Below are 25,667 nucleotides of genomic sequence, written 5' to 3' on the forward strand. Positions count from 1 at the left end.
ACCCAGACACCCCCTGCACAGCCTCATTCCAAATCCCCTATCCCCGATACTATATTTCCCCACTCTCTACTCCAAATCTTTCATTCTGTCGCACCCCCTGGGTTGGTCTGACAGCCACCATCACTGACTGACAGAAAATCTCCCAATCCTCCTAGATAACGCTCTTTATTCATGTAAATAGTATTTCAGATCACGGCAGTTCTCTTGTCTCTACATTCTGTTTGTAAATTCCCATTCCTATTCAATTCCCAAAATAGTTTTAATGCATGTTTTGAGTTTTAGGATGCTTTTTAAAATGATACATGCTGTATATTACTGTGTCAATCTCTAAACTAAGCTCCAGCACTGCAGGGGTTCATTCCTTATTTAGGTCATCATTACATGGATGAGGTCCACTGGAAACTCCTCTGGATTGGTCCACAGATCTCCAGCATCTGGATTGTGTGGCCTACTTTATAATATACTGTATGGTGTGACACTATGCAATTTCTCTATGGAAGTGCACACATGCAATTACTAAATACTTATGCAAACAATTATGACATCCTTTTTTTAAGAATCCTGTCTAGAGTGTCTGAAATGATGAACCTGTGCATATTGTATGTAAACATATAACCTAAAACACTCTCCTCATGTTTCCATGGGCAACATTTCTTTAATCCGATCAGTTTGGATTAAAATTATGATTGGATGCACTGTTTTCATGGACACTAAAAATATTTACCCGATTAGGCCTGCGTCACATTTTCAATGGGAACAAATTATCTTGACATGCGCAGATTGATCAAATATACGGGAAGTAGTAGGAGTAGAAGAAGAAGCCGTAGCGATTTCTGTTTCAACAAAAAAATTGTCCGTCCATTTCTACTTTAAACGTTAGCGTTATTTTGTATATTTTTCCCATTTAACACTTCCTAATAGAGCTGCAAATATACCAGTTCAGTCTTGCGCCCGCTATGTCTTTCACTCAGTACCGTATTTTCCGGGCTATAAGCCGCACCGTCATATAAACCGCACCCACTCCATTTTTTTAAGAACATTTTGGAAAAAAACTTAAATAAACCGCACCTTTACATAAGCCGCACCTATCTATGTTGAAAACTTTTATATTTACTGCATTTACAGAACGATTATGAACTGTAAATATACGTGTGTGTACCTGAGCAGATTCTTTCCTAACAGTGCCTTTTAAAACTGCAGCAACGTTGCTGATTAAAACATAAGGGAACCAAGAGAAAATAAACAGTACTTATCTTCATTTCACTGCCGACTGCCGCTCCAGTTTGTTAGCTAATGTCCACCAGACTCCGCCAGCTATTGTTCTACTACATTCTATATTGATATTATGCACCTGTCTTGTTTTATGTTAATAAAGTCAGCCAATCTAACACACGACGTGCTAATCAACAATAGCATTTTGAAACAACAGAACAGACGTAACATCAGCCAATCGCATTCATGTGCACTTCATAGACCTCTAGTAAAACATCAAATCAAAGCATTACAGCGCCTAATGCAATAACCTATTCTATTGCGCCCTCGCCTGTTGAACTCCTCCACCTGCAGTCACTACCAGTTAATGGGAAATTGTATTGTATTGAATTGTACTGTCATTCCGGTTAGAGCGCCCCGAGCGGTGGAAGAAAAATCCACAGAATAGCCGCACCGGACTATAAACCGCGCGGCTCAAAATCTAGGAAAAAAGTCGCGGCTTAATGTCCGGAAAATACGGTACTTCTACTAGCTTTCAGGAATAACAGAAATGCGTATATTGACATCACCGACATGCACGGTAAAGATGGTTTGTTCCAAGATTTCGCAATATGTGTTTTCATGCGTGCCGAACGGATTAACAATCGACGTAAATCAACTCTCTCGTTCGGAATAAGATGTTGATCGGAATGGGCTTGGCCAGGTCAAAGTATTCCGAATGGGTGAAGCATTTTTATTCCGGTCAGGCATTTAATCCGAATAAATGTGTGCATGTAAACATAGGCACTTTCACAGGTGAGGTTACAAAGAAAGTCATAATTTTTTGGATTTGCAAAATAGGTTTTGAGCACCACACTGTTTTTTAATCTAGATTTCAAAGATACGTTATTTGTCACCCTGCCATCTTGATAATTGCTGTCAACTGTGGCCAAAGCAGTGTTATGTAAACTGTCCACTGTTGCCTGCCAAATGCAAAGTCACAGCCAAACTGCTGAACAATGAACTCATTAGACATGCTTTACAACTCACTGCAAAGTTTGGTAAAGCAGAGGCAGACCACGAATCAAGATGCTACTCAGAGTTTCATGTACCTGGGTCGCACTTGTGTTTATATGACAGAAATGCTGGCTATGCATGGCCCCCATTCCACACCACTATTGGGGATATCACTGACATTACACTCTGCATTATTGAAAAACCGCATGTTCTCCCTGTGCATGTGTTTGTTTGCTAGTTGTGAGTGCTCAGTGGAAAACATCACGTCACCTGTAACAGGTGACCAGAAATCTTCATTTGGCATGATTTCAGCCAGATTGACAAAAAAGTCTCCATGTAAATATTAAAACATTGGAACCAGTCGCTCAAATACCGAAGTTGGTTGGAGGAAAATACGATAACAGGACGCCATCTCTTGGGATAAACTTTCAAAATCAGACTCGTCAAATGAAGCCAGTTTGTTCCCTATCACAACATAGTGAATTAATACCACCACTCCTTGTCCTGGATATGTTTGCTGCACATAGGCATGTGCCTGCCTGTTCTTGTGCAGTTGGGCACTCGGGAGCTCGACAAAGTTGCAGAAGTACACTTTTTGTAAAAATTGTGGAATAACATGCCAGCGTGCACCTTGTTTTCTGTTTCTGGTCGACCTCTTGCAAACCTTTGCTATGCATCATGCTATTGTTTTTCTTTGTGTCTTCCTCATTGTCCAATGTGTGTCTATTGTCCAGCAGTAAACATATTAAACAAAACATATTTTTCACACATAGACGCTCGATCCACGGTCGAAGTTAGCTTCCCAGTGCCCCTTTCGCAGTGGCCAACTTCACATCATCAGCAAATGGAGATCTTACAGTTCCTTATTAAAGTATTTGCTCCAGCGTTATGCTTCCACCATGTAGCCTCTCCTGCACTCAATTTAATCAATGACGGGAGTCACTCGGATTTTCCAGGAATCAAGTCATTTGTGTTGACTACAACGGCGCAAACACACATTTCTAACTGCACTCGTCTAACTCCACCCATGTGCACAGTTAGACTGCTTTTTGCGCCAGACTTGCACTAGGCATGAAAATAAGGTCCCATGTGTTTATGGCAGAACATGGAGTCATAACTATGTAGGATGAGAAATCTTATCTGACTAATCAGCATGAACTCGTAAGAATTGTGTCAGGCAAGTACAGTTGCAACAAAAATGATGCTAATAAAAAAAACATAACAATATACATCCATAATATGCTCGGATTCTGTAATTTGATAATTTTGCTGTTTTATTCCAGTTGCCAGACCTGACGCCCCAAATTCAGATTTGTTGATGCATCACCCTGAGCCTGGCAAGGTGGGGAACTGCCCAAGTCAAGAGGGCCCGATTACTGTTACCTGCATCATCTGAGAGGACACTTGCAATTTGATGTCTCTACCCACCTGCTTCTTGAAAGCTGTGTTTCAAATGGTCTGGCATCGTATGCATTATTAACTGCACTCTGGGCTCTGGTGTGTTACCTGCTACTTTTAAAACATGCATTTGTTTCCTCATGATTAACAAAAACATCACTTGATTCCCCTTTTAAAGCGGAAGTCAACCCAAACATATTTTTTTCAAGAATATTTTCCCACCAGGTCCACTAGTTGAAACACGGCATTCTAATTAATTTTGGCTTCGTGGAATATAAGTTAAGCGGTAAAATACACTCGCTTTTAGCCATCTCTAGGGGCGGCCATTTTGTCTTCTGTCGACTGAAAATGACATCACAACAGCTCACAACGACCAATCACAGCTGACCTGTTCTCTGAATCAGAGCCGAGATTGGTCCTTGTGAGCTGTTGTGATGTCATTTTCAGTCGACAGAAGACAAAATGGCCGCCCCCAGAGATGGCTAAAAATGAGTGGATTAACACTTATTCCACAAACGCAATATTTATCAGAATGTCCTGTTTCAACTAGTGGGCTTGCATAGAACATATTCTTGAAAAAAATATGTTTGCGTTGACTTCCGCTTTAAGCAATCTCAGTAAGTGCACTACATGTACCATCTAAAATTAACTCTATTGAGCTCATCTCTTAATTAAATAGCAACCAAATATTCCAGAATTGCAATTACCTCATTCACTGCCAAGGACATATTTATTTTTCTCTTCATAGTCCAGCCATTAAATCCCAGAAACTTATTTCTATATTTTTTCAAATGTTAGGGTTAAAGAGGGTCTTAAAAATGTCTGGCAGTGAATGAGTTATTAATTCTGCTGTAAACATAGCACAGTGAGTGTTTAGGGTCTCTGAAGACCCTCTCCTTGCTGCTCACTCTGGGCAGTATTCCTTCTCATTCTCCTAATCCTCATCTAAACTTTGAACACAATCAATCACAATGTCCTTATCAGCCATCTGAAAAGGCACACAGGCTACTTCTTCGAAACACGACATTCTGAGTGTACTGATTGTGATATCATATCTGTTTAATACAAATGTCTGCAGAAGGATATAGGTGAGGCCTGGCTGCCTGATTTAATCAATCGGGCTTGAGTCCTGAAATCCTGACTGGTCATCAGGGACTTAAAAAAAAAAAAAAAAATGGGAACTGCTCCCGTGGAACATGGTAGACTAACAATCCCTGAAAGCCTGTATACTTATAAAACACTTACTTTTATTATTTGTCTTTCTTATGACTGGCAGAACTTTCATGCCCCGTGCTTGCAATGCACTCCTGATAAACACGGGAGTAGAGGCAGAAGGAAAGCACCCTGTACTGTCGATGCTGAAAAGCAAAATGGAGAAGTTACCTGTGGTGGGGAATAATGGGGACAGGAAAGAAAGAAAGTACCTTTCATGTCAGTAAAAGTGAATTTCCTTTTGGTGATGCAGAATTTTGGCAGTGTTCAACATGTGGAAGGGCATGATTCTGAAAAGCAGTACCTGAGTTAGCTATGGAAACCGGCAGTAGGCAGCTGGAAGTTACGGGCCGTCTGATGGGGAAAAGTACGAGCATTCTTGCAGGCTGTTTGCAATGATGCTGAGAGCAAAGGATGCAAAAGCAAAGTGGAGACAGTCTATGTGTAGCTTGAAAGGAGTCCTACAGGCTGTTCAAGTTTATCAATGAGCAAACAACATCAATAAGGAAATGCAAATACTGCAGACAGAGCAAAAACCCCTGCGCCAGTAAATTCATAACTAACAAAAGTGGCACAGACATCATCGTAGTGGCTGTTGCACTTACAATTTATGGGACACACAACAGGTCGATTATGTGCTGCAAACACTGTCACCCACAGGAAGTTATTGAGAAACGACCATGACAGAGGTAGTGCTCTGCCTTCCCCTTTGACCCTTGTATGGTGTTCGCGGGTTTGTGGGACCTGCGTTCAGTTTTTATCCCCCCTCCCATAAAATGACCCAAGCGTGAATCAGTGAATGAATGTGGAAAACAACATCACTGCAGAATATGTGAATTGCGGATTTTTTGAGATACAAATTTAGGAATATTACTGTGAAGATTGTGAAATTTTTGGAAGGTGTGATTTGTGGGGGGAGTGTTGAAAATCCTTCCCAAGGTGAATTGAATGTGATGAATGTTTTTTTTTGTTCCAAAATCTCATCTGTGTTCCTGTGGATGCTCTACATTTGGGGTAATATCTATTTTTACGATAGCACTTGAAGGCAACAGTACCCGCCGAAGAGCCTGCAGATCATGCCGAATGGGTTTTCTTTTCTCTGATTCCGATTGGTTAAACCGGCTATTGTGGGCGGAACTGGCTTCTCGGTTGGCACCAGTCTTTTTTTCTGAGCGGAGAAAGGTGGAGAGATATTTTAATCCCCATCTGATTGACAGCCACACACACGCTACGAGAAAACAAGACACACCTGCACCGTAAGTGATTTTATTTCTTCATTTTATTCTATTCGATCTGTTACGTCATCGCGTGTGAAAGCTCGTTTTACTGCAGCGCTCTGCACCATCATTTGAATGAGTGATGAAATGTGTGCGACATAGATGACAATACATTCTCCAGGTCTGGTGCCTCACCAGTATGGATGTGGCCTATTTATAGCTCATCAGATGGCGGAGTAGCTATATGAATCTGTAGTATACGATGTTTTCCCATCCACAATTGCAGAGCATGGTGGGCGTGTAGTGGGGGTGTTGTCTGTCTCCTGCAGAGGTCCGTGAATTCGTTCCTCTTTGTTACAGTGATGCCGCAATCGCGATGATCCACTCACATGCTGAAATTGACGAGGCCGCTGTCAGCTGTATTAAAAACAATGTAAAATGACATACATGTGATATGCATGTGTTGACTATTAAATCTCCAAATCAGAGATCCTGAGCTACATTTGTACTACATTCCTGCCTTTATTACATGACGTCTCCTTCCAATGAAGGCAGTCTGAAACACCTGGTTATATAAAACATCATGTTCTGATCCTATACAGTCTATCAGGTAAAGAGTGTGATATGTTCCATAGGACCTGAGCATGTTGTTATACAATGATGCCCGTCAACACAAACAAAGGCATGCTCTCACATCCTGTATCCTCTCTGTGAGGATTAGTAGGCCTACACATTGTTCTGTCTGTGCCCATGTCTGTGTAGCTGTCTCTTTTTCTAGACTGATGTTACATTAAGGGAGATCTCATGGATTGTGCTCATCCTTGTGTAGATATGGCATGAGTGAAATGATTGCAGACATTGCCGTCGATGAAATGCAGCCTTGTCTGATGACTGGAAATGCATCTTGTAGTGTGCGTGTCATTTCCAGGATGGATGCTGGAGAAATTTACAAAAGTAAAATGTCAAATTCCTTCATAAGTTTCTCAAATGCGTAACGACTTTTCAAGTGGCGAAGTACAACTAACTGAGAAGACGACAAGTGAGCACACCCTCTCATAACTAGGGATGTGGCTGTGTTCAGAAATAGCCAACCACATTCAAACTCATGTTAAAACTGATTGAGCACACACCTGGCTGCCATTATTTAAAGTACCAACGTAATAAGATTCCTCACAGAGTTTCAAACTTGCCTTAAAAATTTGACTTAAAGGTAATGTTTCTCAGTCACCAAGGCTAGGTTCACACCGCAGGCAAATGTGACCCAGATCGGATTTTTTATAACCATATGCGACCTGGATCTGATTTTTTTATGACAGTCTGAACGGCTCAATTGCAATTTTTTCAAATCCAACCTGGGTCGCTTTCATATGTGGTCCTAGATCGGATACGTATCTGATCTTTTCCAATGCGACGGCGGTCTGAACGGCCAGGTCGCATATATCTGGCATTGACGTCATCCGGAGCCCAAATATGCGCTCCGCGCAGACAGAGGGAAAGTGCTGGCAGCAGGGGATCGAATCTGCAAAGTTGTTTTGAGTAACACTATTGACTTTATATTTTACTTTAATTTAATCCCACTTGAACCATGAAGCATAAAGTGGACATTTACGGTCATCGTAGTAATTCAGCTACGGATCAGATCGATTCATTTTTTACGCACGGTTATGACGTGACGTCTTCGTTAGTGATGTCTCCATGAAATGAGATATTAAAGCGTCGCCTCGTAATTTTCCCCGAATACTGTATTTATTTCTGCCTCCTTCCTAACCGCTTCAGTGTATAAATTCCCTGACACGCTGGACCACATTTACTTCATCGTCTCTTCTTTTGCGCATGCGGGTCACTTTGGTGACGCATGTGTTCATACAGCAGACAAGACCGAGGTCGCATTTATATTGTAATATGAACGCTTACACAAAAAATTCGGATTTAAAAAAAAAATCTGAATTGAGCATTAAGACCTGCAGTGTGAACCTAGCCCAATTGTTTTTTTTTTGCGGGAATTTATTTGTAATAAAGGTTGAAACTTTTGGCCATCATTACAAAAGGTATGTTTGGCACAAACATAACCCCACCGATTCACCAATAGATTCAAAACCTACAGAGAAGCATGGCGGTAGCATTGTGGCACTTTAAATGCTAGCAGGTGTGTGCTGACTCTCATTTAACATGAATACCGATGTTTCCCTGTCAGCACATTATCTCAGTTGTTACCTTTTAACAGGCATTTATTCATTTATTCACTTTATTTACAGCTCAGCACACAGTGCTAACATGACATGCATGCTTTCTTCTACTGTCATTCTTCTTACTACTTTCTTCTTTGTTTCTGTTCTACATTTCTTATCTATGTACTCCTTCTACATAGTAGACGACATAATAGACTGAAAAAAACCCCACAGTTGGGTAAACCAGGGCCTAAAACTCAACCTCTGAAACAAGTGATTTATTAGGACTTTACTGGTTGTTTGGCTTACCTGAATGCTGTTGCGCGGTATTTAATTAGCCACTGGACATGTGTTTTATATTCCATTTTCTTTTATTTATTTGATTTCTTTTATTGTTTTTTTTCTATAAAAAAAAAAGCTTTATAAATAAACACAGAACACATTGAGAAAATTGCCATTTATTTCATGCAATTTTAAGAAAAAAAATAATAATTTCAGAATATATATCGTTATTTGTGATATAAAACAGTCTACAGTATATCAATATATAATGTTTTGTCCATGTCACACAACACTATTTATTTACATGTATTTTATGGTTATTTAACATTTTATTATTCTTAAAGTATATTTAACTGCAATATAAAACCAGAATTGAGGAGCCCTGCTCTAATATCACATTAAATAAATTTTAATAACACAAATGAGTTGTGTTTATAGTTAAATATGAAAATGTTAAACTGTAGCTGCACACATTTCAGTTCACCATTTCACAGCCAGGGGCAGAGGATTTTTCATTTTCTAAAATGCTCTGATGGGTCCTTGTAGTCCAGTGACTCTCTGGTCTGATCCATTGATTGCCACTTTGTAGCAGATGTGCACGTTCCTCATTTTAAGTTTGTTGCAAAGGGGTGCCCTCAACTCTGAAAAATCTAACAATTGCTGTATCAAGGCATTTTTATCATTCTGATACAAAACATGATCCATCCATCCATCCATCCATCCATCCATCCATCCATCCATCCATCCATCCATCCATCCATCCATCCATCCATCCAACCATCCATCCATCCATCCATCCATCCCTCAATCCATCCATTCCTCAATCAATCTTTACGTATACTTGCCTTTAAGACAGAGTTAGTGAGCTGCATGTGTGAGTTTTTTGGTTTATATTTTTTGGGTACCGGTGTTAAAAAAATGGTATCGAGACATTTTTCACGCCGAAAAATCACGGTACGGTACTGGCACTGGTATCTTGTGCAACACTATCCTCTATCATTTTGTTCTTCGTTTGGTTGACTTTTTATGACATATGTCCTAAGAAAAAGAGCTGAAGTTCATTATTCTTGGTTGAGTTTAGTTGTCTCGTTAATGTTGTAGCAATGTCTATTTGATGAAACAGATCATCCTTTTCTTCTTGAGGTTCATAAGGGGGGCATAAAATCTGATAAAGGTAGTGTTTTGGTAAAGTGCTTCATATAAAAATAGAAAATTGATGTGTGTAAATGGTCAATGAGCCGAAAGTTATTAAAAACAGTGATGACGACCTAACATTACATATACAGTACATGCTAAATGGGTAAGAAGTAGAGATGGGTATCGATAAGATTTTGACGATACTACTACTCTTTAACGATGCTGTTTATCGATCTGGTGCCTTAACGGCATTCTTATCAGTATTTTTTTTTTTTGAGAAAACCACAGAAACAAAAATATTACAACCAAGTGCTCAAGGTGCCCAAGTCTGGTTATCGAGAGCCCCTATCCAGCCTGATTTAGATGTCTCCCTCCTCCAACACACCTGATTCAAATGATCAGCTCGTCAGCAAGCTTTGCAAAAGCCTGGTAACGATACTGACCATTTAAATCAGGCGTGTTAGAAGAGAGAGATGTCTTAAACAGACTGGATAGGTGCGCTCAAGGACTGGACTTGGGCTACCCTGATCTAAACCAACCAGCAACTTGTACTTGCACTGTTTCCACCTGGACTGCCCCACACACCCTGTCCCCAATTGGAGCACCTAGACTGGCGTGTCAAACTCATTTTTGTCGCGGGCCATAGTTCTGATTTCACTTGGCTGTAAATGTAATGTGTAAATGTATGATTGCCTTATACACAACTAATTGATGGATAACAAGTTTTAAAATCAGAAGCCAGTCAATAGTTTGTTCAACCATTTTTCAATGTATTTTAAATAAGGATTGGTAACAAATGCTTGAAATATCGAATATGTTGTGTTAACAGCGAAGACAATTTCAAAAAAACATGTCAAGTCAACACATGATTTGTCTTCGCGGGCCACATAAAATGATACCGCGAGCCGGAATTGGCCCCCGGGACTTGACTTTGACACCTGTGGCCTTGAGCAACATTTTATTTATTTATTTTTTTTTTGGTGCACTCTGAATAACTGAACGGCACATTAAAACAAAGCTCTGAGTTTCCCCACGGTGGGAGTAAAGCAGCGCGCGCTCAGAGGATATTTCCAAACACGCCCTGGAGAGTGTCGTCCCCCAAAATCCCGTTCCCACATTATGGGTGCTTTCGGAAATACGCTCCAAGTACGCTGCTTCACTCAGACCATTCTGGAACTCAAAACGTTCAAATTCAGAGTGCCCCAGGGCTTGGAACATCACCGACGAAAAGTGAGAGAACACTGTATGTATTTTTGTAACTACTTGATTTTTTCAAATGACAGGTTCAAATTTCTGAGAAATTCATGCACTACACTCCCTAATAATGCACAGTGCATTAGATGCACAATTGCAAGGCTTTTCTTTCATCTAATACAGAAACAGAAGTTAAGAGTTTGAGCGATGTGAGTGTGAGTCATTCTTACGTTGACTTTAGAAGGCAAACTGTGGTCCAGGTCGCAATATCAGAATGATGTACAGAAATGGATCTCTAAAAATAATGATTTTGTGCCAAGCATTGGGAATGGAATGTTAATGAACTTTTGCTTTTTGATTGTACTGCATAATTCGATGATTGATCACAGTGGGACCACTTAAGGTTGATATCAATCTGTTCTGCAATGCTGATTGGCGTCTTTGTTCGAAATCTATTTTTCTCATACTGTAAGTAATGGAAATACAAATAGTCTGCTGTTGTGTCAAAGTGTCTCAATAATAAAGTCCTGGTTAACTGTACAGGATTAAGTATTATTTTAATAACAACAAACAGTGATGCAAGTGTAAAAATAATTTTACTGCAGGTAATTATTTGTAAAGGCAATATAATCACTCAGTGAGTTTGCAAGTTGCGTCCCATAAAAGCTAAACGCTACCAAATTGACATTCTCTTCTTTTATGATTATTGTATTGCTGATCAAGGGTTGTTGATGAGTATGTAGCTTTGGTATGTCATATATGCGAAGGCAATGTTGGATCTGGATTAGATGCCACTACAGTACACCATACAGCAAATTTGAGGACATTTATGGTCAGTTTGGCCTTAACTGGGAAAAATGGTGTTTACAAAGACACGGTTGTCATAGACAATTGTGTTCATGGACTAACCACAAACAAACGTGCCAGTTATAGTCATATATCAAAAAGAATATTCAAACATACATCCATTTTCTAAAGCACTGGCCTTCTTTATAAACTAGCAAGGTTTCATAAAATTCCCACCTCTGGCGATCGCTGATAGCGCCGCGCTTCTCATTGGCCAAGAAAGATATTGACATCTTAACAACATGTCTGATTAGCTAGGCCGGGCAGTTGATTTACAACACGAAATACGATATTGTAAAATAATGTGCACATGTGAAAAGCCTCAGTAGAAAAGTTATATTTTTTCAAATGTTTTAAAAAAGGTTCGACTCCCACCCATTTATTGGGTCATCTACCGACACAATAAATCCACAGCGTCCACGGACTAATATATGTCTTTTGACATGATGATATATAATTTGTACTGTGGGGATTGGTGAGATTATATTCAATCCCTCTCAGATTACCAGTCAAGCAGGCAAGCAGTTAGGCTTGGGGTCATAGAGTCCAGATGGTACAGCCCACAATTTCTGCCTATCATCCACAGTCTGAGTCATGTATTTGGTGAGCGAATAAAAAGGCGGTAGTAGGTCTATCTCTTAGTGTTTCGAGACAAAGGCAGCTTTGTCTGTTTTAGTAGGTTGCTTCTACAGGAACTGTGCCCCTTATTCAGTAAAGCAGTGTATCAGGCAGGGACAGGCAGGACAACAGGGATGTGATCAAACAGCCGTATTGTTCTCAAAAGACAATTTCTAATCCCGAGTAGTAGTTGGTAAACCACAAGATTGCACAACCTCATCGTCGGAACTATGTTTGAACGATTATGGAAAATAATGTAATTGCGTTTTTTTCCCCTAAAAATTGTGATTGCGATATGAGTTACGATTTTTTCCCCAAGCCTTTCAAATGAATTTTTCTACAGTTAATGTTTATTACAACAAATAATATCAGATCTGTTATGCATTATAGAATACTGAGGTAAAGGTAAAACCTATACCGTAATGTGCATGTGTAACTTATCTTATAATCACTGATTGCAAGTGGATGATTTTGCTGTTTTCCAATCTATTTTCAATTTAATCGAATAAATTTGATTTTGAATAGAAAATGTATACAATACAGTACATGTTTTTCAGAAAGCACAATGAATGATGATGTACACACTATTTCTATTTTGAACTCGGTTTATGTTTACATTGCATAAACAGAGTGAAACAATATCAAGTCAAAAGTTTTGATCGAGTCAAATTTACACTATTTTAGTCAAGTTTACTTTGCTGCTTCAGCATGTGTGGAAATGACTGTAGTGCCAATTGTATTGTATACTAATGAACTGATAGCCCACTACAGCTCAAAGCGGGGGGATAGTGCCCCACCGTATTCAACATTTAATGTGTCCATACAGAATTGGGTACAACCTTCCTCAAGGTTGCACCCAATCAATTCTGGTTTACCATGACAGACAGAGGTAAAGCAGCAAGGTATACTGACACAATCCTTGGCCCTCAAAGCCTTGTAGGTACCCTAAACCAGAATAATAAGCTCTCTTAGACATTGGACAGGCACTGAGAAGGACAACTGTCTGGACAATAAATCATCAAGCTGATGAATAACGAGTCTCAGTTAGTTTGTGGATATGTAATACACAGTAAAAAAAAGGGATGTTCAATACCTTTTTTTCAGACCAATATGAGTACGAGTACTCAACGCTTGAGTAGTCACTAATACCGATACCAAGTACTGATATCACTAGTACTTTTGATGCATTACATTTCCAAAAAACAATGATTTGAAAAAAAAAATCCCAATATATAATTTTCCTTAAAATTGAATGAAATTAATGGCAACTGTCTGTCTGTCTGTCATTTGTCCATAAAAAACATATTTTTTACAGAAAACACACAACAGTGTTTCAAGTAACATTTAGGAATACCTACTATTTAACCAGAGTTTTGGCAACACAAGTTTGACACAGTTTAATTCAACTGTGTTGTTTCAGTCTGAACACTGAAACAGTCTGGGTGGCACCCACGTAATGATGTACAAGACTTGACAAGAATAAGACAAAGAAATTTGATTTCATGTCACTCAGTAGCTGGAAATAATGTCAATAAAAAAAGAAATACGCAACTGATTGCTGAGAACTACAAGACGGCCGAGTACAAGACAAGACAGCAACCCCTGGCCAATTTAAAACTATTTGCGGCGATCGAAGGCTTCCACCTGCGCTGCTCAAAAACTAGATGCTAATGCTAATGTGAACCACTGTTATTTTGCTAGTATGAGCTTTAATGTTGCCTGTGGCAGTTGTCCTATCTGTCTATTTGTACCTATGCTAATGAGGGGGCAGCCACTCAGTTCCCAGAATGCATAGCATGGCGCAATACATTTAATAAATGAAGTTATTTAATCCTTGTCATATACTGTATTTGTGTTTGGAACAGTAGGTGAATGTGTGTCATATTCGACTGTCACATTTGTTTGAGTGCCGGTATATATGTTGCACTGTTTTTATTTATTTTTTTAACCAAGCTGTGAATTAAGTTGTGTGTGAATTGTAAACGCGTGATATAATACTGCCCATTTATTCAAAATTCAATTATTCTAACCACCGGTTAACCCCTAACTACCACTTAAATTCTTAACCTGCTGGTAGCTAACCGATCTTTTATGCAGTGTTCAAAACATGGTGGGTCATGTTGTTAGTTAACGGCACCATAAAAATTATACTATGAATTCTTTTGAACTTGATGTAAAATGTATACCACCATTGGTTTCATAACATCATAAGCTTTGTACAAATTACTTTGCTACCAATAAAAGCTGATAGATGATAGGACCACAGACTGCTAGCCATTCTGCTTGAATATTTGAAGACATTAAGGGTACATTTACAAAATAGAGGGGTGGTGGCTAGGGATTGGTGATACCAGTTATTTTGGATTTGATCGGATACCAAGTAATACTAGACCAAATATCGCGATATCCATCCGATATCGATACCGTAAGTGCCGTGTTTTTTTTTTCTCAAAGCTGCAAACAAAACCACATGTGCGCTGCCACTGCGCTCACACCAGTGGGAGAGCACACATCATCAGTTGAACCAAACAATTTTGTTACCACTTCCATGTCATCTTGTCAGCATTGGTGTGCATTCCATGCAGTGCCTACGAGACGTGGGTCTTTATCCAATCAAATACGTTTAAATGGGAGTTAATGAGTATTAAAAAAAACACTGCACAAACACATTGTAAAAACCATACTGCCGACACAACTTTTAAAAAATGATTCAATCATCAGGCAGGTTGAATAAAATATCTGAAGCCTTATTCATTCCCTGACAGCATGATGCGTGCATGTGTTTGTGAGTGTGTGTCTGTGTATGCGTGTGTGTCAGTGCTTGTGCCTGTCAAGAGGACACATTGACAAGGTGCTGAGTCACCCTGGTAAGTGACTGCCTGGAGAGCCATGCACGGTTTTGATGAACACATTAAATGCACTCAATTTGAAAAAGGGAAAAGTTGTAGTGTCCCCTTTGTCCTTGTATTTCAATTTGTTTATAATGTCAGAATCAAAGGACTTATCAGAGGAGTCAACAGCAAAGACAGAGGAAAGAGGAAGCCATAATTTACAATTCAAGACCATTACCTTCGAAGCCCACTTGGTTCATGTCATTGTATGAGCAATGACAACGTTAGGTCATCATAAAATTATAAAATTTCCAAGAATTAAGTTTAATAAATAGAAAAAAAATATTTTTAAGATATTAGTAAGAATTTAAATATTTATTAAAGATAGACTAGGATGATCTTAACATTGGCACTATATAATAGATTTGCATGTAAAAATGACAAGTGCCTCCCGAAAACACTCTGTAGTGATTTAAGGTCTTTTTTTGTGATTAGATTTACAACATATTGCCCTGCCCCCTTTTGGGGCGTGGCTTATGTTATGTTTTTGGTCTCAGCGCTCTACGTCACGGGAGGAAGGCAAGCATGGTAATATTGCTCGCTTTGACAGTTCTGTTGTCTAAAACGGCAACAGATCAGCACCAAAATGCAAATGCACATTACCACTCTTGTCCACTTCAAACTGTTAACGTATAAAAGTGTTCTGCATGATAGTTTGGATTTATTGACACAAAACGTTATCTCATCATGATCACCTCCACAAAATCAAAAATACTGTGACGATTGCTCCTCCACTTACATAAGCTGACGCGGACAAGAGCATGAATGCGCACACGAACCCCGACTGTTATATTTACATTTAGTTACGATAAACTCTCAGTCAACACTCAGGAGTGAGACAGCGGCTTTTCAGCAGCAGTAGGCAGATTGGAGCTTTACGTCTCCTTCTTCCCTCCACGGCTAAAGGTAGGACAATGGGACGGCTAATAGCAACAACTAGCTTCAGGTCGTTAAAACAAAAGGTGTTAGCACAACAACATTAGCTCCTTACTCTGCGTCCAGCCTGCATCGATCTTCATGTTGCGGGGTTGCCTCCTAAGCAGTCGCATGCGTTGTCCGACACCTTTTACAGCAACCAGAGAGTGAGGTAAGCCTTCATCGAACAGGCGTCAATTTTCAGCGACCAAAAAGTTCCAGTGAGGCTGACTGCACAGCCGAGTGTGGCCGCATTGGAACGTACCATTTCGACTGTTTACGTTCCAAATTGGATGGCGTGTTGTAGGTCGAAAAACTGGGACCATTCCTCATCCAAATAAATGTGCACGTCTACTCATTCCCACTTCAGTCTCTGTAAATATCCTGACTGGTGTTTAATGTCTCGCCCGTCCTAACCTTGATCAGCAAAGAAGCAGTGTTTTAAAAAAAAAAAAAATATATATATATATATATATATATATATATTATTTATTTTTTTTAAAGCAAAGAAGCAGAGTGTACAGCCTAGCTGTAGCTCTGCTCACTTCCACGTTTCCTCATTCTCATACAAATCAGCCACGGAGAGGTTAATCCTTTTGATATGTTGAAGTGGGCATTAGTAGGGATGTCCACATAAATTTTGGTGCCAATTGATTGCCGTTTTTGGACGTTATAAGCAATGAAAGTACTAGTGGAGTGATTTCCAATTGAGAGTTTGGAATAGGTTCCTCCCGTGACGCCGACCGAACATGGATAGAACGGTAGGGGGCGCGGCCATTGTCCTCATTATCAAGGGGCTGGAGTTACTTATTTCCTAATTTCTCCCAAATTTATTGATAAAATAGAAAATAACAAGGTGGCACGGTGGTCGACTGGTTAATATGTCCGCCTCACAGTTCAGAGGTCGTGGGTTCGATCCCGACTCCGGCCTCCCTGTGTGGAGTTTGCATGTTCTCCCCGTGCCTGCGTGGGTTTTCTCTGGGTACTCCGGTTTCCTACCACATTCCCAAAACATGCATGGTAAGTTGATTGGACACTTTAAATTGCCCCTAGTTCTGATTGTGAGTGCGGATGTTTGTTTGTCTCTGTGTGCCCTGCGATTGGCTGGCAACCGATTCGGGGTGTCCCCTGCCTACTGCCCAAAGACATCTGGGAGAGGCTCCAGCACGCCCGCGACCTTTGTGAGGATAAGCGGTGTGGTTAATGGATGGATAGAAAATGACAACTCTTTTCATTTTCCCGATCAAAAAATATATAAAATGAACTTGTTAGTGAAAACATGCCCATCCGGCCCCACCATCCCTTTAATATTTATTCACGTAACAGAAAAAAAAAATTAACAATTAATCAATTGTAAGATAAAAAAAAAAAATTGCTGAATCAAAAATGTGCATAATTCAATTACCTAATTACAAATCACCTAACTTTGCTGCAGCCAGTATTTACCTGATCACAGAGCTGAATAGGCTGGAGCAACCAAACACCATTGAAAAGAAGAAAAAAAAAATCATGTTTTTTTCAGTTTTTTCTCCATTTCTTGACAAATTGACGCATCAAATCAATTAAAGTGTGCGTAATATGCTTTGATCCCCCAAAATTGTAGGCCTCTACAAACAGTTTTTACCTTTTACCTGCATAAAACACTGTGTAATGCTAAATTAAAATTTGCTAATGCTAACAACGGATTAAATAGCTCAAACAAAACATGACTAACAAATCAACAATTTAAATACAGTGCCGTGAAAAAGTATTTGCCCACATCTTAAAATTCTTACAGTATTTTTTTACTTTGTTTTTGGAACAGTTTCCCTACTTTAATGTTTAAGATCATCAAACAACATACACGACAAATTTTCTACAACTCGCAATGAGACTGTCATTGTCATTTCGGCCCACTCTTACTTGCAGAATTTCTTTAATTCAGCAACACTGGAGGGTTTTTGGGCATGAACCAACTTTTTAAAATCATGCCACAGCATTTCAATCGGATTCAAGTCAAGACAAAACCTTCATTTTGTCTTTTTTAAGCCATTCAGAATTTGACTTGCTCGTGTGTTTTGGATCGTTGTCCTGCTGCAGAACTGCGCTTCAAATTGAGGCCACAAACTGATTGCCAAATATTCTCTTTCAGGATGTTCTGGTAAAGAGCAGAATTCATGTTCCCATAAATCACAGCAATTCGTCCAGGTCCTGTTTGACTAAAGCAGCCCCAGACAGACACCACCATATTTGACTGTTGGTGTCATCTTCTTTTTCTGAAATGCTGTGTTACATTTACGCCAGATGACGACAAAAGGTTCATCTCGACAGTCCTTAGTAAGGGTGCCCATTCACTATAAAACCTGATGACTTATCTCAACTCAAATGGTTTTAGGAAACCGATTGCAAAGATTCATTTAAGTGGAACTCATTTAAGTCTCTTTCACTCAAATATTGCCATGTAAGTTACATGTACTCAGTTGTATTTTATTCAATCAAATTATTACATTGTAGTAGTGATATCTTGGAGCTACGCAATCCATTTCAGGAAACAGATTACAATTATTCCTTTAGGTTCAAATACCTCAAACAACTTAAGTATAAAATCTGACTTGCCAACAAGCAACTCAGATATATCTTGTTTGAGTAACACAAGTGAATTACGTTAATATTCCAATTTAATTCAATGAACTTAAACCAATTAGTAAGGTGAATTCATCCAAATTTGATTGATATTTGAAATGAGTAAACAGAAGTTGACTGTTTAAAGTACTTCTCTCCTTTACGCAAATGTTGCCCCTTGAGCCATTTACTGTAGCAACTTGTAGACAATCATCACATTTGGGGAAATTGGCTGCCTTAAATCATTGACACAACAGACAAATACATCTGGCACAACTTCAACTCTTTATTAAATTGTATGCCACACACTCAAAAGTAACTTCTCAGGATCCCTCAAATAGAGTGCATAGATTAGTCCAAACAAAATCACAATCAAGTCTGTCCAAGAGTTATGGGACATGACAACTTAATCCTCAAGGATGACAGACATGGTGAGTTTGAAATTGAATTGATGCAGGTACTTCTCCTTCACCGACCACTGCCATCAAAGCCACTGCTCCCTCCTGGGTTGCCTCCAACTCCTCCTGAAATGAGAATTTGTGTGTGTTATTGTTCAAATAACCAAGTCCATAAAATGGGTAGTAATGGAAGAGAAACCCTACTCCATCATCACTGCCACATTTTTACATATCAAATATAAAAACAGTCAGTAATCTTAAAACAATACAAAGTCCTACTTCTATTACAATTATGACCAATATTTTTTTCCTTTTTAACATGTCTGCTCTAAAGTCATCAAATAAAACACACAGCTGTTTTTCATTTTTATATTTAGTTTTTTCTCTTTGCAACACAAATAGAGGTGTTGAGCCATGGGTTAAGGAAAAGAACACAAAACAGCTTGATTATCGCATATGAATCGTCATTTAGGTACAGTGGTAGGCCAGCCAGGGCTGCCCTTCTCACTGCATTGATGATTTTCTCCTGTTAGCCAACTACAAGGAAGCACAAAGGACGTTTAAATATTCTGGTTTAGTGTCCTTCAGGAATAGCGGTGATGCCCAGGTGTCCTGGTTGGGAATCAATGTGTTAGACAAACTGTTGTTGGGCGGTGAGGAAAATCCTGTCCGTCCAGAAGTGCAGGCTCGTCTTTGGAGGAGGTGAGGGGCAAAATCACTAGTGTGGTCAGAAGCTGCCGTAAAAAATGTGGGTGAAAAATAATGAGAGATCAGCGAAGTCCTACATGCCCAGCACCCTTTCCATCAATTCGAATGGTTTGGGTATTGCAGGCGGTCGTCGGCCTTCTCCAGTTCGAACAATCTCAAAAGGAATGCCTTGAGTCCTTTGTACTTGCCAATAGCTGGTGGAGCCTCCAGCAGCTCTGGCTGTTGTTGACGCATCCAATGCTGCCACCACATGGAAGTACTTCGCAACATCCTGCGTTACTCCTCTTAGCTGAACTGGGCATCGATTTGCTGAAACCACAGCCGTGGGTTGTGCTGCCAAAATCTGGGCAACTCCACCATTGCAGCATAGATGCTAGTATTGGCATCAGACATGTTGCTCACATCACCAATTGTGCAGATGCAGTAAATGATCAGATAACTGTGGAGACAAAGACGGTTCATGCGTCTTTACTCTCAACAAGACTAATTTGTATCATCCTTTGAACTCAGAAACATGACAAGTCCACCCCTTCCCTTAAAGCTACAGGTTCGTGGTGAATGTCTGTTGCTTGTGGGTCACAACACGACCAGACATTTCTTTTTAGGAGATTACATTTTCTAAACTGATTGTTTGTTTGTTTTGATGATTTTTATAAGATTCATACATTATATTTAGATCATTGTACTTTCTGGACTGCTGCTTGAACACTGAAATGCATCTCAAGCAGTCATTGGTCCAACATAAACAAAATAAAATGAACATGGCCCATCATGAGCGTTATAGTATACTGACTCGTTGCTTTTCCAATGAATATAATCCTATGAAAGCAGGAAAGAGCTTCTCCTCGAGGCCACTAACCTCTCCATTCATTGCTGTTACATCACTAGCTAAGACCACGGATGTTGTACAATGACTCATCATTTAGCCCGACTAACCTGTGGCTAGCCTGTATCAAAACGTTTTCATACAGACGGTGCCAATTCAACTCTAAGGATACTTAGGTGCACACTGAATAAAACAACCAAATAATTGTTTTTTGTAAATATGCTTTATTTCAAAATACAATGACTGTGTAATGAATGACAAGTGTGATTGTGTATTGACAATGTGAGGAAAATTGCAATAAGGACCATTGTCACTTGACTCATTACAGAAGCAGGTCATACAAGGTGTCATTGCACATTGAAATAAATGTTTGAATTAATCTAATGCATGCAGCTGAGGAAATGAGTCCCCTGTATTAAAGTATTCAATGATACAGAAAAATATTTTCTCCTTCAAATATTGCATGCAGTGTGTGTTTGTTAATGTGTATGTGTGTAGTTTGCGTGAGAGCTCCCCGGTGCTTTAGAGGATGAGATGATTATGTAGCAGGCGGTTGGGTTCAGAGAGGGAGAGGTGGCGGATGCTGGAAGCCAGGGATTGTGAATACCGAGATAGTTTTTAATCTCTCAGAGCTCAACAGCTGCCTCACAACTCCTCTTCCACATCTCTCTCTCTCTCTCTCTCTCTCTCTCTCATCCCCCTCCATGCACTACATGCATAGCTTTTTACTTGCCACCAGTTACATCATAATGCCACCCTCTACAGAGACCTGCTATTGAAAGAAGATTGATACAGCCAAATATTTCTGCCATGGTTACCGAAGCTAGCATTATTTGAATGTTCCACAAGCATATTGATATTAGACATACTTATTGTACAGTAAAATGCAATATAGGCTTGACCTTTTCTAATGATTTCTAATGGTCATTGTCTTTGGAGATCTCTTATCTGTATGTTATGCAAACATTGTCTCCACATACACTCCTCTACAGCATATTCTTCTAATAATAATAGTTATTTTATTACAATCATAATCATCATCACAAATCCAACTTGTGGATAGAGGTTGTCTTAAAATTCAACTATTCTTCTTGAGTGTACTGTAGTGATAGTCCAGTTAATGTAATCACAGTTAAAGAAATAGAATGATGTGCTAAGCTGTCTAACCTTACTAACATCACTCTGCTCACATCACAATCAGTAGTTTTGCGTTTAACTAAATTTGTCTGAATGTTATAAACTCCTGCTTCCATGAAAGTTTCGTATTGAGGAGGCTAATTCTGCCTGGAGAAGATTTGCATTGATACCTATAACTCAGTTTTCCCCAACTTTTATTGAGGCAAGGCGTCTGTTTTATATGAGAAAATTCTCTTGGCACACAAACGGAACAAACATGTCACTAAAAGTATGAATACTGAAAAAAGGATGTTCTTGTCTTAGTTTACTCACAAACTCACTTAGTGTGAAATCTGGGGCTGTTTAGTTGAACACAAATATGATGTAATCACAGGAAGCCATGATTAACTCCAGGGATCCCCAACCACCGGGCCGCAGGCCACTTTGGACCGCACAGATGAAAAAAAAAGTACAGTACTTACGGCTTATTTATTATCAGAGGCTGAAAAATATTTTATTTTGAAAAGTGACCAGATATGTCCATCTATAACTGACTCTTAAAGTGGAAGTCAATGCAAACATTTTTTTTTCAAGAATATGTTCTATACAAGCCCACTAGTTGAAACAGGGCATTCTGATAAATATTGCATTTGTGAAATAAGTGTTAATCCACTCATTTTTAGCCCTCTCTGTGGGCGGCCATTTTGTCCTCTGTCGACTGAAAATGACAACACAAAAATCAAATCAAAATCACAACTGCTCACAACGACCAATCACGTCTGAGATTCGGAAAACAGGTCAGTCGTGATTGGTCGTTATGTGCAGTTGTGATGTCATTTTCAGTCGACAGACGATAAAATGGCCGCCCCCAGAGTTGGATAAAAACGAGTGCATTTGGCTGCTTAACTTATATTCCGCAAATGCAAAATTAAACAGAATGCCGTGTTTCAACTAGTGGGTCTGCTGGGAATATATTCTTGCCAAAAATATGTTTGGGTTGACTTCCGCTTTAATGCATGTCAAGTTGTCTCTGTCGTGTAATGCTAATATAAAATGCACAAGCTAGCAAATGAGTAAAATGAACAGACATATTTGGAAAGTTTCTTTGCACTGGGGAAAAGACCCGGTGAGAATTGAACACAAGAGCCTATGCCCAAGTAGAAAAATAAAGGTACATTTCACAGACAAGACCAGAAGACCGTCACCTACTTGGAATATGGACATACGGCAACAAGTGATTACGTAGGAAGCCCGCTCTGCACACCAATATGTGCTGTCAATGCAGACTTAAAAACTGATTTGTCAACATATGTAAGTGCCTTGATAGCGTCATTTTTGGGGGCTAACCGCTTCGCTAAGGCTAAAAAGTCATTCAATATTGATGGGGGAAAAAAACGACCTGTGGATTTGCCTGGAGAAGAGCGTGGGAGGGGTCCTTCAGGATCCATGCAGTCATGCCACAAAGCTGCTGCACATAAAAACCAGTCAGGGAGTGAGTGGGAAGTCCAATTATGTTATTATTTTTCAGGCCACAAACTAGTTGAGAGTGAATCAATAACTGCAATGCTGCCTGCAGCCTAACTTAGAAATGGAGTAATTAATTCACTAATGTATACTGCCAATACTGAGTTTTAAAAGTCAGCCTTCTCAACTGCTCTTTCTTTCTATATGTGTCTTTTTTTATTTTTGTTTCACACACAAGATGGCCAAAGTAGCTGCGGTCAAATGTCAGATCAGGAAATTACTTATTTGTTCAAGACAAGTATAGTTCTTTGCCAGACTAACAATCCTTTAAATTTTCGAAGATAGAAAATATAGGATAGGCCAATGGGTTGGGGACATTATTTCACATTGTTCATATTTTATTTTGTCAAAGGTTATCTGACACATTTTACAAAAAAATGTAAACCAACCAGGCATGGCAATCCTTGTCTTTCTTGCCATGCACAATTTTGGTCCAAGGCCTTATATTTTTCGAGTTGATCAGCACACAGCACACAGATATACAATAGTTTTGTACGTATGTACAGTAAGTTCATTGCACTGAACAAACCTGTGCAGAATGAACAAGAGACAACAAAGAGCTCTAAATTCAGGCCACTGAATATTTTAGATTATGAGACTCTTCCCTGATGAATTATTAGAGACCAATACACTGAGAGTGTTATGATGATTATGAACTGCCTTTTCATGACTACCTCTCTTTTAGATGTTAGAATAATGAAATTGTTTAGTGAGCAATTAATTCATTCCCAGCTTGAGAAGACTAGGGGAGTGGAAAAAATAAACTGAAAATTGGTCTCCACTGTACTGCGCCATTTCCCTGAAACAATGGCTTACAGTTCCCTGCTTACACTACTGCATGCCTTCAAACTGGCTGCTGGCCATGGTGTGTGCATGCGTGTGTGTGCGTGTGTGTGTGTGTCTTCCATAGTTGACACAATGACAACTTGTTGCGCTGGGAGGCTGGATGTGGAGATGTAAAAAAACAACAACAGTGTTCCAAAAGAATGAGGGGTTTGTTTGGAGGTCATGGTGTCAAAGTGTCAGGACACCATTTATACTGAATTATACTAATATTTGTATCATTTCACAAGTTTTTAATGACAATGAATTGACAAGTGACAAATGACAAGTGTTGCTTGTTTTTGAATTTGGTGACAGTTCTTTCCGTTTCTCTGATTTGGCAAATCCACAAATTAATATGACATGATTTTTTTTGGGGGGGGGGGGGGGAGGGGAGTGTTTCAGTTCAGCAAGTATTTTGACGTAGATTTCGACTTTGACGGTGAAATTCGACATACGCGGAAATTCGTGTTACATCGCCAGTGTAGGAACGGAACTCGTTCGTAAAATGAGGACTCCCTGTAGTTTGGCTGGTCCTGCGACTTACATATTTTGGCATGGGGAAATACTGGCAAATACTATTGGTGCATTTACTGCCAGTGGCCAGCGGCAATACATCAAAAGTTGCCATCCATCAAAAGAAAGTAGAAGAAAAAATGGAGGAAAAAGAGGTTGTAGTCAATAGTCATGCAGCTTCCGGCTAACGTTGGACTCGTCTTCTAGCTAGCTTGTACTAGCTAGCTAGCTTGCTCATGAATCCAAAACCAAAATGCTTGCGGTTTAGTATTATTTAATATGCCACTTTTTTCTTATTGTAGTCTTTATAAAATAGTTTATTATCACTACAATTTCAACGCTAAACAAACTTACCGCTCATTAAGTGATCGCTGCACACATGAGCCCAAACTACGGATTGGCCATGGAGGTCTGCACGGGAGATGTTACTCAGCCACTTCGTTTGCCATGTTTTCGACATTTCTTCTCTCACCTGGTGCATAATTATCGTCAGAATGTGAAAGAAACGTTGATTATTATAACACCGAATGACGCAGCAAGAGCGCATAATTTTAGTAGCCGAATAGGGTGTTTTGCGATCAAATGAACAGTCGAATGCTATCCACCCAAGTTGGTGACCGAAAAAATACAAAGCAGAATTGACGTCACATGCAAGCAAACTATACTCAAAGACTCAGAGAAACAACTGAAACTCTCTCATCCATACTAGTCTTTTTTGTTGTTGTTTTTTTTTGTTCAAACAAAACTGAAATTAGCCCATACACAATACTGAAAGGCTCTCATACACAAAACTAAAACACTCTCTTGTAGTGGAAAAATATACATCCGGTCAAATGATTTGAAAACCCTAACTAACCAATTAACTAAGCCTAACTCTTATTTTCCATAATCCTTCAGCCCTATTATTATCATTATCATCTTAGAAATATTTCATTAGCACCCCCGTAAACCACACGGCACAATTATGGGTGGTGGTGGCCCACGATCAGGGGTGCCCGGCAGTCTCCGATTGCCCACGTCACACGTGTGGCCGATTACATCATCCGCAAGGGGAAATCTTGCACTTTACC

General features: G+C 39.5%; 1 protein-coding gene across 1 annotated transcript in view; it reads left to right on the forward strand.

Moving 5' to 3' along the window:
• Nucleotides 1-5,919: 5,919 nt before the first annotated feature.
• The window catches only part of LOC147140430 (uncharacterized), a 49,314-nt gene continuing 29,566 nt past the window's right edge, over nt 5,920-25,667 (forward strand). Inside the window, exon 1 of the mRNA XM_086042560.1 lies at nt 5,920-6,074. The gene's annotated coding sequence lies outside the window, so the exon portion shown is untranslated. The remainder of the gene's footprint in view (nt 6,075-25,667) is intronic.

Source organism: Filicampus tigris, chromosome 10 (assembly GCF_054856515.1).
Source record: "Filicampus tigris isolate MCC_2025a chromosome 10, RoL_Ftig_1.0, whole genome shotgun sequence".
Classification (NCBI taxonomy): domain Eukaryota; kingdom Metazoa; phylum Chordata; class Actinopteri; order Syngnathiformes; family Syngnathidae; genus Filicampus; species Filicampus tigris.